The sequence below is a fragment of the Oryctolagus cuniculus genome, chromosome 9 (genome assembly GCF_964237555.1).
Source record: "Oryctolagus cuniculus chromosome 9, mOryCun1.1, whole genome shotgun sequence".
NCBI classification, from domain to species: Eukaryota; Metazoa; Chordata; class Mammalia; order Lagomorpha; family Leporidae; genus Oryctolagus; species Oryctolagus cuniculus.
This window is the reverse complement of record NC_091440.1, coordinates 34,957,976-34,973,594: the sequence shown is the minus strand read 5'-3', so window position 1 is coordinate 34,973,594 and position 15,619 is coordinate 34,957,976. Positions and strand designations below refer to the sequence as shown.

Below are 15,619 nucleotides of genomic sequence, written 5' to 3'. Positions count from 1 at the left end.
GGCACTACAGTATAGTGAGGGCATCCATGAGGGCATCCCAACAGTCATCTTAACCACTACAGCTGTGTGTGTGTGTGTGTGTGTGTGTGTGTGAGAGAGAGAGAGAGAGAGAGAGAGAGGGAGAGAGAATATAAATGAGAATATCTTATATCTGCTGGTTCATTCCCCAAAGGGCCACAATGGCCTGGGCTGGGCCAGGCCAAAGCCAAGAGTCTGAACTTCATCCTGTTCTCCCATATGAGTGGTGAGGTCAACCATCTTCCTCTACTTTCCCAGGTGCATTAGCAGGGAGCTGGATCAGAGTCAGAGCAGCTGGGACTCAAAACAATACTCTAATATGGAATGCTAGTGTTGCAGGTGGTGGCTTAAGACACTGCACCATAACACCAGCCACTCTGAGTGTATGTTTAACTACAATAGAATTAAGTTAGGAATCAATAGCTATGACAGATCTAGGGAAACCCTAAAATTTGAAATTAAACAACAGACTTCTAAATAACCCAAGTGTTAAATAAGTAATAGGGAAGTCAGAAAAAATTTCAGATTGAATGAAGACAAAATGACAACCTATCAAAATGTGTAGGATGCAGCAAAAGCAGTACTCACTGGAAAACTGAAATCTTTGAATACTTATATTAGGAAAGAAAAAAAAGGTTTACAACATTTACTTGAAAGGCAGAGAGAGGCCGGTGCCGCGGCTCACTTGGCTAATCCTCCGCCTGCGGCACCAGCACCCCGGGTTCTAGTCCCAGTTGGGGCACCGGACTCTGTCCCGGTTGCTCCTCTTCCAGTCCAGCTCTCTGCTGTGGCCTGGGAAGGCAGTGGAGGATGGCCCAGGTGCTTGGGCCCTGCACCTGCATGGGACACCAGGAAGAAACACCTGGCTCCTGGCTTCGGATTGGCGCAGCGCCGGCCATAGTGGCCATTGGGGGGGTGAACCAACGGAAGGAAGACCTTTCTCTCTGTCTCTCTCTCTCTCTCACTCTCTCACTAACTCTGCCTGTCAAAAAAAGGGGGGGGGCAGGGAGAGACATAGAGACTGAAAGGGAGGGAAAGAGACATTTTGCATTCACTGATTCACTCTCAAAATGCCTGTCATGGCTGGGTCTCTGCCAGACTGAAGCCAGGAGCAAGGATCTCCATCAGGGTCTCTCACATGGGTGGCGGGGGCCCAAGGACTTTTTATCCATCATCTGCTGCTGCAAAGATACATGCTAACAGGAAGCTGGATGGAAAGTGGAGGTGGCACTCAAACCCAGGCACTCTGATATGGGATGTGAATGTCCCAAGTAGTGGCTTGACCTGTTGTATCACATGCCTGCCTCTAAAAGCAAAATGAAAATGCTATTGGCATTCAAATGCCATATACATCATAGAATGTTGGTAAAAGAATAAAATGTGTCAGGTATACAGAATAACTATAGCATGGTGACTCTAGTGAAAATATTATTGTATAGTTCAAATTTACTAACAATAGATCTTAAATACCCTCTCTCTCACACACAAACAGTAGCTGTGTTAGGTGATAGGTATGTTAGCTAGCTAGATTGAGGAAATCATTTTAAAATTCTCCACTTTCAATCCAGCTCCCTGCTAATTTGGCTGGAAGGCAGCGGAAGATGTTCCAACTCTTTGGGCTGCTGAACCCACATGGGAGACACGGGAGAAGCTCCTGGCTCCTAGCTTCAGATCAGCACAGCTCTGGCTGTTGCCTCCATTTGGGGAGTGAACCAGCAGATGGAAGATTCTCTCTTTCTGCCTCTGCCTCTCAGTAACACTGCCTTTCAAATAAATAAATAAATCTTAAAAAATTACTTTATAAGCAGTAGAAGATGGCCCAAGTCCTTGGGCCCCTGCACCAGCGTTGGAGACCTGAAAGCAGCTCCTGGCTCCTGGCTTTGGATTGGCGCAGCTCCAGCCATTGCAGCCAATTGGGGAGTGAACCACCGGATGGAAGACCTCTCTCTCTGTCTCTACCTCTCTCTGTAACTCTGTCTTTCAAATAAATAAAATAAATCTTTAAGAAATTATTTTCTACTTAAAGAATTTAAGCATTTCAAATTATGAATATTTATTGGGTGCTTTGTGATGTTTTGTTACAGGTAACATTATTTAATATCTAATCAGGGATAAAATATTTATCCTTTCAAACATTTAACATTTTTGTGATGAAATCATCCAAAATTTTATCTCCTATTTTTCAATAGAGAAATATATAGTATATTAACATTATCTGTAGTCACCATATTGTACAATGGAAACTCAGAACTTCGTACACCTATCTAGATATAACCTAGAACCCATTAATCAATCTTTCCTCACCATCATTCCTCATATCCCTCCCCAGCCTCTGGTAATAGCCATTTTATTTTTTTTTTAAGATTTATTTATTTACTAATTTTAGAAGTAGAGTTACAGAGATAAGGAGAGACAGAGAGAAGTCTTCCATCCACTGGTCACTCCCCAAATGGCCACATGGCCAGGCCTGGTCCAGGTCGAATCCAGGAGTCAAGAGCTTCTTCCAGATCAACCTAAATGCTCATCAACAGAAGACTGGATAAAGAAATTATGGGATATGTACTCCATAGAATACCATACAGCAGTAAAAAAAAAAAATGAAATCCGGTCATTTGCAACAAAATGGAGAAATCTGGAAAACATCATGCTGAATGAATTAAGCCACTCCCAAAGGGACAAATATAATATGTTCTCCCTGATCGGTGACAACAAACTGTGCACCAAAAAATAAACCTGTTGAAGTGAAATGGACACTATGAGAAACAATGACTTGATCAGCCCTTGTCCTGACTGTTGAGGAACAACTTACTACTTTATTCCTTTTAGTATTTTTTGGTTCTACTTAATACCATTGGTTGAACTCTTTAATTTTTTAATTTTTTTTAACTTTTATTTAATGAATATAAATTTCCAAAGTACAGCTTATGGATTACAATGGCTTCCCCCCATAACGTCCCTCCCACCCGCAACCCTCCCCTTTCCCACTCCCTCTCCCCTTCCATTCACATCAAGATTCATTTTCAATGCTCTTTATATACAGAAGATCAGTTTAGCATACAGTAAGTAAAGATTTCAACAGTTTGCTCCCACACAGAAACATAAAGTGAAAAATACTGTTTGAGTACTAGTTATAGCATTAAATCTCAATGTACAGCACACTAAGGACAAAGATCCTGCATGAGGAGTAAGTGCACAGTGACTCCTGCTGTTGACTTAACAAATTGACACTCTTGTTTATGGCATCAGTAATCACCCTAGGCTCTTGTCATGAGCTGCCAAGGCTATGGAAGCCCCCTGGGTTGAATTCTTTAATTAACACACAATTATTCTTAGGTGTTTAAATTTAACTGACAAGTGATCCCTGTTAAATATAAGAGTGGGAATAAGAGAGGGAAGAGATGTACAGTTAAGCACATGCTCATTGGTACTTGCTCCTATAGGTAGAGTTAGAAATGTACCAGGGGATTCCAATTTAATCCCATCAAGGTGGCATGTACCAATGCCATCTCACTAGTCCAAGTGATCAGTTTCAGTTCACAATTGATCATAATGATAGGACTAAGAGTCAAAGGGATCACATAAACAAGAATAGTGTCTGCAAATACTAGCTGATAGAATAAATAAAGGGGAGAGTGATCCAACATGGGAAGCGAGATACTCAGCAGACTCATAGAATGGCAGATGTCCTAAACAGCACTCTGGCCTCAGAATCAGCCCTAAAGGCATTCCGATCTGGCTGAAAAGCCCATGAGAGTATTTCAGGCATGGAGAGTCAAGACACTCTGGCAAAAAAAAAAAAAAAAAAAAAAAAAAAAAAAAAAAAAAACCACTAAATGAAAGATCTCTGTAAGATCCCAGCACCCAGCAGAAAGAACGGGGCATCAAAGAAGGAGGTACCTTTCTCTGAAAGGAGGAGAGAACTTCCACTTTGACTATGGCCTTGTCTAAATAAGATCAGAGTTGGTGAACTCAAGAGGCTTCCATAGCCTTGGCAGCTCATGACAAGCGCCTTGGGTGATTGCTGACGCCATAAACCAGAGTGTCAATTGTCACTGTGCACTTACTCCCCATGTAGGATCTCTGTCCTTAATGTGTTTTACTATGTGAATTAACAGTATAACTAGTACTCAAACAGTACTTTACACTTTGTGTTTCTGTGTGGGTGCAAACTGTTGAAATCTTTACTTAGTATATACTAAATTGATCTTCTGTGTATAAAGATAATTGAAAATGAATCTTGATGAAGAATGGGATGGGAGAGGGAGTGGGAGATGGGATGGTTGTGGTAGGAAGGGTGGTTTTGGGGTGAAAAAGCTGCTATAATCCAAAAGTTGTATTTTGGAAATTTATATATAAATAAAAGTTAATGGGCCAGCGCTGCGGCTCAATAGGCTAATCCTCCACCTAGCGGCTCCGGCACACCGGGTTCTAGTCCCGGTCTGGGCACCGGATTCTGTCCCGGTTGCCCCCCTTCTAGGCCAGCTCTCTGATATGGCCTGGGAGTGCAGTGGAAGATGGCCCAAGTGCTTGGGCCCTGCACCCCATGGGAAACCAGGAAGAAACACCTGGCTGCTGCCATCGGATCAGTGCGGTGCGCCGGCCGCAGTGCGCCGGCTGTGGCGGCCATTGGAGGGTGAACCAACGGCAAAGGAAGACCTTTCTCTCTGTCTCTCTCTCTCACTGTCCACTCTGCCTGTCAAAAAAAAAAAAGAGCTTCTTCCAGGTCTCCCACGTGGGTGAAGGGGTCCAAATGCTTGGACCATCTTCCACTTCTTTCCCAGGACATCAGCAGAGAGCTGTATTGGAAGGAGGAGCAATTGGGACACAAGCTGGCACCCATATGGGATGCTGGCATCCAGGCAGAGGATTAATTCTCTATGCTACAGTGCCGGTACCAGCTATGTTATTTTTAACATCTATGCGAATAGCCATTTTTAGACTGCATGTATGAATAACATGTAGTATCTGTCAATCTGTGCTTCTTATGTCACTTAGAATAATGGCCTCTAGGTCCATCCATGTTGTGGCAAATGGCAAGATTTCATCCTTTTTATGGCAGATTTAATATGTCATTGTGTATATCAGCTACAGTTTCTTTATCCATTCATCAGTGAATGGAACTTAGGTTGTTGCCATTTCTTGACTTTTGTGAATAGTGCTACAATAAACATAAAGTGCAGATGTCTCTCCAACAATCTGATTTCATTTTCCTTGGATATATGCCCAGGGGTGGTATTACTGGGTTATATGGTTGTTCTATTTTTGGATTTTCGAGAAGCCTCTATACTGTTTTCCACAATGGCTGTACTAATTTGCATTCCCACCAACAGTGGGCAAAGGTTCCCTCATCTCCACATTCTTGTCAATAGTTATTACCTTTTGTTGTTTTGATAAAGGCCAGTCTTGTTAGAGTCAGGTAATATCTCTTTATGGTTTTGATTTGCATTTCCCTGATGGTTAGTGTGATGTTGAGCACTTTTTCATAGACTTGGGGCCATTTATGTCTCCCTTTAAGAAATGTCAGTGTAGGTCTGCCCTTATTTAAGTTGAAATATTTCTTTTCTATTCAGTTTAGATTCTTTTTATATTCTCAGTGTTAACCCCTGGTCAGATATATAGCTTGGAAATATTTTCTCCCATTCTGTGGTTGTCTCTCAGTCTGTTGATTATTTTTCTTTTGCTGTGCAATAACTCTTTAATTCGATAAAATTCCATTTGTCTAATTTTGCTTTTATTTCCTGTGCTTTTGGGTTCTGATCTAAAAAATCCTTGCTCATTCCAATGTCTTGATGTGGTTCCTTTATGTTTTTCTTCTAATAGTTTCAAAGCCTCAGACCTCATATTTAGAAATTTAATCTGTTTTAAGTTGATTTTTTATCTGTTGCGAGATAGAAATCTAGTTTCTTTGTGGATATCTAATTTTCACCGCAGTATTTATTAAAAAAAAAAAAAAACACCCTTTTTCCAATTCATGTTCTTAGCACTTTTGTTAAAGATCAGTAAATGTATATGTATGGGTTTTACTTCTAGGGTCTCTATTCTAATAAATCTTTTATTTATTTATTTATTTATTTATTTTCTTTTTTTTTTTTTTTTTGAGAGGCAGAGTGGACAGTGAGAGAGAGAGAGACAGAGAGAAAGGCCTTCCTTCCGTTGGTTCGTCCCCCAAATGGCCACTATGGCCGGCGCTGCGCCAATCCGAAGCCAGGAGCCAGGTGTTTCTTCCTGGTCTCCCATGCGGGTGCAGGGCCCATGCACCTGGGCCATCCTCCACTGCCTTCCCAGGCTACAGCAGAGAGCTGGACTGGAAGAGGAGCAACCAGGACAGAATCCAGTGCCCCAACTAGGACTAGAACCCGGGGTGCTGGCACCACAGGCAGAGGATTAGCCTATTGAGCCGCAGTGCCAGCCTAGGGTCTCTATTCTGTTCCTCAGGTATATAGATCTATTTTTATACTAGTACCATGCTGTTTTAATGACTTTACCTTGTAATATATTTTGAAGTCAAATAGTGTCATGGCTCCTGCTTTGTTCTTTTTGTTCAAGATTGCTTTGGCTATTTGGGGTCTTTTGTTGTTCTTTACAATTTTGAGTAGTGATTTTACTTGTTCTATGAGAAGTGTCATTAAAATTTTGTTAGGAATTGCATTGAAACCATAAGTTGTTTTGGGTGGTAGGCACATTTTAATGATATTGATCCTTCCAACACACGAACACAGGATGTCTTTCCATTTCTTTGTGTCCTCATCAATCTCTTTAGTCAGTGATTTGTGGTTTTCATTGTAAAGATATTTTACCTCTTTGGTTAAATTTATTTTTAGGGCTTTTTAAAAAAAAGTTACTGGAAATGGGACTGCCTTCTTGATTTCCTTTTCAGATGATTCACTATTGGTGTATAATAACATCACTAATTTTTGTACATTGACTTTGTATCTTTGCAACTTTGATGGATTTGTTTATTAATTTTAACAGATTTTTAGTGGAGTCTTTTGGGTTTTCTCTATGAGATCATCTTTTTTTGCAAATGGTGGCAGTTTGGTTTCCTCCTTTCCAACTTTATGCCTTTTACTTGAGATCATGTCATCCACAAACAGTTTGTCATCTGCAAAACAATTTGATTTAATCCTTTATAATCTGAATACTCATTATTTATCTTGCCTAATTGCTCTACCTAGAACTTCTAATACTATGTTGAGTAAAAGTGGTGAAAGTGAGCATCTTTATCTTATTCCAGATCTTAAAGAGAACGCCTTTGGCTTTTCCCCATTCAATATGATGTTAGCTGTTGGCTTGTTGTATATGGGTTTTATTATATCAAGTTATTTTCCTTTTACATACCAATTTGGGATATTGAGTATTATTAAATGCATTTTCTGCATCTGTTGAGATTATCATAGGGTTTTTGTACTTCATTCTGTTAATGTGGTGTATCACATTTATTGATTTGCTTATGTTGAACCATCCTTGCATCCCTGGAATGAATTCTACTTGATCATGGTGAGTGATCTTTACTGTGCTGTTGAATATTTTTGCATCTAAGGATATTGGTCTCTAGATTTCTTTGTTGTTGTTGTTGTATCCTTGGCTGATTGTTGTATCAAGGTAATCCTGGCCTCATAGAATGAATTGGGAAGAATTCCCTCCTATTCTGTTTTTTTGAAATAATTTATGAAAAGTTGATGTTAATTCTTTAAAATTCTAGTAGAATTCCACAATAAAGCCATCTGTTCTTGGGTGTTTCTTTGATGGTAGACTTTTTAAATTACTGATTCAACCTCACTACTTATTATTGGTTTGCTTAGGTGTTCAATTTCCCCATTATTCAATCATGGAAATAAACACACACACAGACATACACACACACACACACACGTATATATGAATCTGTCCATTTTTTCTAAATTATCTAATTTTTGCAATATAATTATTCATAGTAATCTATGTATTTATATTTCTCTGTTCATGCAATCTCTATGTATTTGTATTTCTGAAATGTCAGTCATAATGTCTCCATTTTCTTGTCTGATTCTTTGTATTTGAATCCTCTCTCTTTTTTCTGAGGTTAGTCTATGTAAGAGTAAATCAGTTTTGTTTAACTTTTTAAAGAAGATAAATAGCTCTTCGTTTTGTTGATTCTTTTTTTAGTCTCTATGTTATATATTTGCACTCTGAGTTTTGTTTCTTCCTTCTTTCTATCAATTTTGATTTTGATTTGTTCTTATTCTAGTTCCTTGAGGTACATTGAAAGTTTATTTGAGATCTGTCTAGCTTTTTGATTGCTATAAATTCTCCTCTTAGTAATGCCTTTGCTGATCCCATGGTTTTTGGTTTTTGTGTTTCCATTTTCACTCATTTCAAGAAATTTTAAAATGTCTTCCTTGATTTCTTAGTCTGTTGATTTCACAGCAGTAAGTTGTTTAATTTCCAGGGATTTGCTAGTTTATGACTTTCTTTTGTTGATTTCTGTTTTTATTACATATGATAAGAAATCATGGTTGATATTTTCCCTGTTCTTCTAAATTTGGTGAGATTTTTGTTTTGTGACCTACAGTATGACCTTAAATGTTCCACATTTAGAAGAATGTATATTCTGCAATTATTGGGTAGACAGTTCTTTAGATGTCTGATAGGCCCAATTGTTCTAGGGTGTCGCTCCCCCTCTTCGTGGAGGAACGACACAGGACCCTGCCTAGGCTTCATATCCGAGTCACGGCACCATTATGTCGCTCCCCCGTCTTCGTGGAGGAACGACACAGGACCCTGCACTGTTCTTTCGTCTGCTCGGCCCTCCCCGGGTTTGCTGCTGGTTCTTCCCAGGTTGGCTACCGACCCTTCCACCTCCGTGGAAGGGCGGTTCCCCCTGCCACATTCCCCACTTCCGCGGGGGAGCGGCACACCGCCGGCCGGCTCTCTCGGGGGCTGCACAGGTGTTCCTTCAGATAGATGTTCCTGGTGCATGTTGTCTCTCTCCTCCTTTATAGTCCTCTTCCACCAATCCATGCTCTGCTACCCACACACCGAGTACGCTGCTCTCCTCCAATCAGGAGCAGGTCCTGCTGCTTATTGGTTGAACTGGAGGCAGCTGCGTAGAAGCTGTTTCCTCCTCTCCCAGCGCCATATTGTGGGAGAGCAGATGCATAGAATAAGTCTTAATTCCAGTAACTTAGTCTAGTCCGAGTTGCTCCCAGTTGGTCCCCACACTAGGGTAAAATTTTTTTAAGATATTTATTTTATTTATCTGAAAGAGTTACAGAGAAAGATAGAAACACAGAGAGGTCAGTCTTCCATTCACTGGTTCACTCCCTAAATGACTGCAATGGCCAGAGCTGGGCCGATCTGAAGCCAGAAGACTGGAACTTCCTCTAGGTCTCTCATGTAGGTGCAGGGTCCCAAGGACTTGGACCATTCTCCATTGCTTTCCCATGTGCATTAGTAAGGGGCTGAATTGGAAGTGGAACAGCAGAGACTCAGATGGTGCCCATAGGTGATGCTGGCACTGCAAACCAAAGCTTTTTTTTAATATTTATTTATTTATTTATTTGAAATTCAGAGTTACACAGAGAGAGGAGAGGCAGAGAAAGAGAGGTCCTCCATCCGATGGTTCACTCCCCAGATGGCCGCAATGTCCAGAGCTGCGCCGATCTGAAGCTAGGAGCCAGGAGCTTCTTCTGGGTCTTCCATATGGGTGCAAGGGCCTAAGGACTTGGGCCATCTTCTACTGCTTTCCCAGGCCACAGCAGAGAGCTGGATGGGAAGAGGAGCAGCTGGTACTTGAATTGGTGCCCATATGGGATGCTGGCGCTTCAGGCCAGGGCATTAACCCACTGAGCCACAGCGCCGGCCTGCAGACCAAAGCTTTAACTCACTACACCACAGCACTGGCCCCTAGGGTACAATTTAACTCTACTGTTTCTTTATTTTTTGTGTAGATGATTCATTAGTTTCTTTATTATTTTTATTATTATTAATATTAATTTATTTATTCGAAAGTCTGAGTTACACAGAGTGAGAAGGAGAGGCAGAGAGAGAGATCAAGAGATGTTTTCCATCAGCTGGTTCACTCCCTGATTGCCCGCAAAAGCCAGAGCTACACTGATCAGAAGCCAGGAGCCAGGAATTTCTTCCAGGTCTCCCACATGGGTGCAGGGGTCTAAGGACCTGGGCCATCTTCTACGGTTTTCCCAGGCCATAGCAGAGAGCTGGATTGGAAGTGGAGCAGCCGGGACTTAAACCGGTACCCATATGGGATGCCAGCACTTTAGGTGGCGGCTTTACCTGCTATGCCACAGCACTGTCCCTGATTAATTTCTAAAAGTAAGGTGTTCAAGTCACCTATTATTGTATTGAAGTTTATATGTATTTGGGTGCTCAAATATTGGGCACATTTATAAGTGTCATTTCCTCCTGCTGGACTGAGCCCATAATTGTTATATAATGACTTTCCATCTGATAGAAGTATGCCAGCTCCTGTTTTCTTTTGGGTGCCATTTGCATGGACTATCTTGTTCTACCTGGAGGTGAAGTGAGTTTCTTGTAAGTAGCATATCATTGTATCTTGTCTTATAATCTATTTTAATCATTCTGTGTCTTTGTAATTTTAAAATTTAGTCCATTTACATTTGTGGGAATTGTTAAGTATGGTATTACTACTGCCATTTTGATATTGCTTTGAATTATAATTCTTTTATTCATTTCTCCATCTCTTAAAATCTTCATCTGTGGTTAAGTGATTTTCTATATTGGTGTACTTTTATTCTTTGATTTAATTTTTGGTAAGTCTGTTACAAGTTACTGCTTTGGAGTTACCATAAGGCTTACAAAAAAAAAAAAAAAACAAAACAGAAAAACTTCTTTTTGGCTAAGACAAGATGTCTTGAAGTTTAACATAATGTTGATCATAAAGACAGGGAAAAAACAAAAAAAATAGGTAAAAAATCCTAATAAATGACCCTGTATGCTCCATTCTTCCCCATATTTGATATTCTGATGTTATATCTGACCCTACAAGAGCTTTCTCTTAGAATATTGAATCATTTTTCTGTGTTCTCTTGGATCTCTGTCCAAGAATTTTGGAATTTCAATTCCTGAATTCTTGGTTTCTCACACCTTAGTGTGCTCTTCAGGTGAGGTCATGGCTTCCTAAAAATTCTTGATGCTTGTTAGTATATGATATCATCTGACAATTGAAGAATAAATTATAGTAATCTGGCTTTGATTGTGGCTTTCCTAGACAATTCTAATTAGTTTGTTTATTTTCTCTGAAGCTATGGGTTCTTCTGCTATATCATCACTAGATAGCACCCTAAATCATAGTCGGGGCCTGGTCTGCTGTTGATGTTTTACTGATTCAGTCTTACACTCCCCAAACTCAAATTTGTTCCAAGTCTGTACTCAGTTTATTGTTTAGCATGAATTAAGAAGTGCCTTAAAATGGGTTTTCTTTCTTTCTTTCTTTCTTTCTTTCTTTCTTTCTTTCTTTCTTTCTTTCTTTCTTTCTTTCTTTCTTTCTTCCTTCCTTCCTTCCTTCCTTCCTTCCTTCCTTCCTTCCTTCCTTCCTTCCTTCCTTCCTTCTCTCTCTCTCTCTCTCTCTCTTTCTTTCTCTCTTTCTTTCTTTCTTTCTTTCTTTCTTTCTTTCTTTCTTTCTTTCTTTCTTTCTTTCTTTCTTTCTTTCTTTCTTTCTTTCTTTCTTTCTTATAGGCAGAGTGGACAGTGAGAGGGAGAGAGACAGAGAGAAAGGTCTTCCTTTGCCGTTGGTTCAGCTTCCAATGGCCGCCGCGGCCAGCGCACCGCGCTGATCCGATGGCAGGAGCCAGGTACTTATCCTGGTCTCCCATGGGGTGCAGGGCCCAAGGACTTGGGCCATCCTCCACTGCACTCCCTGGCCACAGCAGAGAGCTGGCCTGGAAGAGGGGCAACTGGGACAGAATCCGGTGCCCTGACCGGGACTAGAACCCGGAGTGCCGGCACCGCAAGGCGGAGGATTAGCCTAGTGAACCACGGCACTGGCCTTAAAATGGGTTTTCTATCTCTACAAGGATTTGTCCTGTATTCTGGAATGCCTTGGTGCAACATTACATCTGCAGCCCTCATCTCACCAAGAGCAGTGCAGCCTGGGAGTGGGACTACAGCTCATCCTCCTCTGATCTGTCTGCTGCTAAGGAGGATTCATGGTCCATTGCTGCACCTGTCAGCCACTGGTGATGACTGAGACATAGAACTGCTCATGACCCTGGAACTTTGCTGGGTAAGGTAGCATGTCCAGGGGCTCTGTTTTTAGCCACTGGCCTGGAGACAGGGACTGTTAGGATGTGCTCAGTGATGGGTTTTAGGGCCTTGCAACTGAGTCTACAGTCCTGTGATTCCTCATTGTCTTCCCAAGGTTCTAGGAGAGATGGTTGAGGAAGCCAGTCAGCTGTTCAGGCAAGGCCTGGAGATGGTCACACCAGAGTCTCATCATCACCAGGCCTTGTGGACTTTTGGGGGGTGTACACTGGCATTCAAAAAGCTGGTGGTGATGTGATACGTGCCAAACCAAGTTGTCTCATCAGGACACAGGTCTCTACCTGATATGTGGGGAAGCCCAGAGATTCTATCCACAGGCACTGGTCTTGGGGTGGAAACTGTTAGGCTCTGCCTGGCATTGGGTCAGCACTCAGTCCCAAAGATACAGTCCTGTAACTCCTTGCTATCTGCCCAAGCCTGCAGGAGAGTGATAAGGGCAGCCCGTTGACCACCTAGCCTGGCCCCAGATTGGTCACACCTTATTCCTACAATTTCAGATTCCTTCAAAGCCTTGGTTGTGTCTGTGAAACCCCCCAGAGGTTGGCCGTGACTTACACCAAAGTGAGTTTGACCCCCACCCCAAAGCTCAGGTCTCTCTGCCTGGTGCCTGGCAAGTCTATAGGCTTAGTCCATTATCACGGTGTAGGCCAGAGACGTCTGGGCTTTCAGGGTGCTAGGTCTCTGTGTGTTAGCTAGCTCTGAGCTTCCAGGTGAGGTCCTAAGCTTCTTCTCCCAGCCTCTCTGTGCAGCTGGAATCTCACTAACTCCTGGTGGTTAGGAAAAGGGTGACAGAGACTGCCTGGCTGTGGGAGCTCCACAGGTATGGGCATGGGGGCTGGGACAGGGCAACTCAGCCTGAATGAATTTTTTTCACAGTGAGCTTGGCACTGGGATTCAGTTCACTCTCACTTTGCCAAGTGGGAGCCGTCTCTCTAGGCCATGGGCTTTGGACCTGGGATGGGAATGACATGGGTAATCGTTCCTTCTTGCATTCTTCAATGTGCTTTTTCCTTCTGATTGTAACAACTCGAGACCCTGTGGTTTCTCACTTGGCTTCTGTAGCCCTTGTCAAGGTGACTAGGTGCATGTATCGCTGTTGACACTGATGTCTCTGTGTAGAGGTGGAGGCAGGAGCCTCTTTCTCAGCTGCTATGTTGATTCCACTTCCTCAGAAAAAAATATTTAAAGTAGATTTAAAATATTTAAAATTAGAAAGTATGTGAAAAATTAGAAAATTTTACAGTATTTTGTGATACATACAGAGTTGGCTATGCCATAGGTCAGACATTGTCCTCTGATATCTACGTACATTTAGTGGAAAGGCTCATCTAAGATGATCTTTGTTCAGGCCACCAATTCCAGTATTATCTGAAGGCTCTACTTTGTAGGAGATAGGATGAGGGAGCAGAAAGAATGTGTATTTGAGTCAGATCTGATTTCAAATATCAGCTATACCACCTAATATTTCTGTAATCTTGACTAAATCCCTTTTTGGGGGTTGGATGTCCATGTTCTAGATCCCTATTCACATGATTACAGTGTACTTTGGAGGAGATAAGGTATACAGAGTGTCTCATAAACAGGAGGCCCTCCTTGACCTATAGTACAAGATAGTGTACATGATTAGTAGCTTTTTGCGATTTCAGAGATTCCAATGTGGTAGCGTGAAAAGAGCAAGAACTTTGAAGTTGTACAAAGCCAGGCCTCACCCTCTCTTGTCATTTATTCGTGGCCTCAGCTTAGGCAGGTTACTTAGCCTCTTGGAGTCTCTGATTCCCCATGGCAAAAGAAAAGCAAGACTGACTGTACTTGCAGACATGTGAGGATTAAATAAGTTAAGCTGTGTACGCATCTAGCACAGTGCATGGCATAGTAAATGATCCATTAGGAGTAGCTTCAGTTTTAGCACCATCTTACATCACTAAGTTGTTTTTTTTTTATTATTAAAGCTGTTTTTCTTTTTTTCTTTTTTATTTTTTTTAACTTTTATTTAATGAATATAAATTTCCAAAGTACAGCTTATGGAGTACAATGGCTTCCCCCCCCCCCCATAACTTCCCTCCCACCCGCAACTCTCCCCTTTCCCACTCCCTCTCCCCTTCCATTCACATCAAGATTCATTTTCAATTCTCTTTATATACGGAAGATCAGTTTAGCATATATTAAGTAAAGATTTCAACAGTTTGTACCCACATAGAAACACAAAGTGAAAAATACTGTTTGAGTACTAGTTATAGCATTAAATCACAATGTACAGCACATGAAGGCCAGAGATCCTACATGAGGAGTAAGTGCACAGTGACTCCTGCTGTTGACTTAACAAACTGACACTCTTGTTTATGGCATCAGTAATCACCCTAGGCTCTTGTCATGAGTTGCCAAGGCTATGGAAGCCTTCTGAGTTCACCGACTCTGATCATATTTAGACAAGGTTGTAGTCAAAGTGGAAGTTCTCTCCTCCCTTCAGAGAAAGGTACCTCCTTTTTTGATGACCTTTTCTTTCCACTGGGATCTCACTCACGGAGATCTTTCATTTAGGTCAGTTTTTTTTTGACAGAGTGTCTTGGCTTTCCATGCCTGAAATATAAAGCTGTTTTTCTATATGCCTTTTACTTTCACTATTTTCAAAGCATCAAAGCCTCCAGGTTTGTAGTCAGCAATGCTACGGCTTGGATCAATATCTGGCTCCAGTGCTGGATAGTTAATTTCATCTCTGTCTCCATAAGGGCCAGAGAGGCAAATCTCACTGTCCACGTGCTGCAGAGCAGGTACTCCCGAGCTCTATGGAAGTGATTTTTCATGGCTCCAACCACCGTATCTGTATGATTGATGATTGTTATTTTAAGATTTTTAAAGGTTCCACCCAAAGAATTTGTATTTCAAGTTATTGATTTCACTGACCTTGTCTACTTTTCAGTGTAACAGAATATATGATCAGTGAGGCATACAGCATTATTTATTTGATTAATATTTCTTTAGCTTAATTTTCTTGTTGCTACTAGCAACCAATGAAAGAATAGATATAAAATGACAAGCAACAGCCACAATGATCCTAAGCTGAGTTTTTATCTTCCCCCATTGTGATTTTAAAATAGCCTGTCTAGCATGTGTAGTCATAAAAATGATTTTCTGTACAAGATACCATAGACATATCGACAATCCTTCCATCTAAATAACCTTCTCTCATTAATGAACTATTTCACAGGGCTTGGATAGTCAATCCCGGGCCATTGGTCGTTACACTAAGGGCTGTGAGGAAGAAGATTCTGTTTATATTATAGACATTTTCTCCCAAATTGAATTTTCTATTATCTAGAAT

At 41.3% G+C, this 15,619-nt stretch overlaps 1 long non-coding RNA gene across 2 annotated transcripts in view; it reads left to right on the top strand.

The window, feature by feature from the left end:
* The window catches only part of LOC138843768 (uncharacterized), a 129,179-nt gene that overhangs the window by 22,963 nt on the left and 90,597 nt on the right, over nt 1-15,619 (top strand). The gene's annotated exons all lie outside the window — the stretch shown is intronic.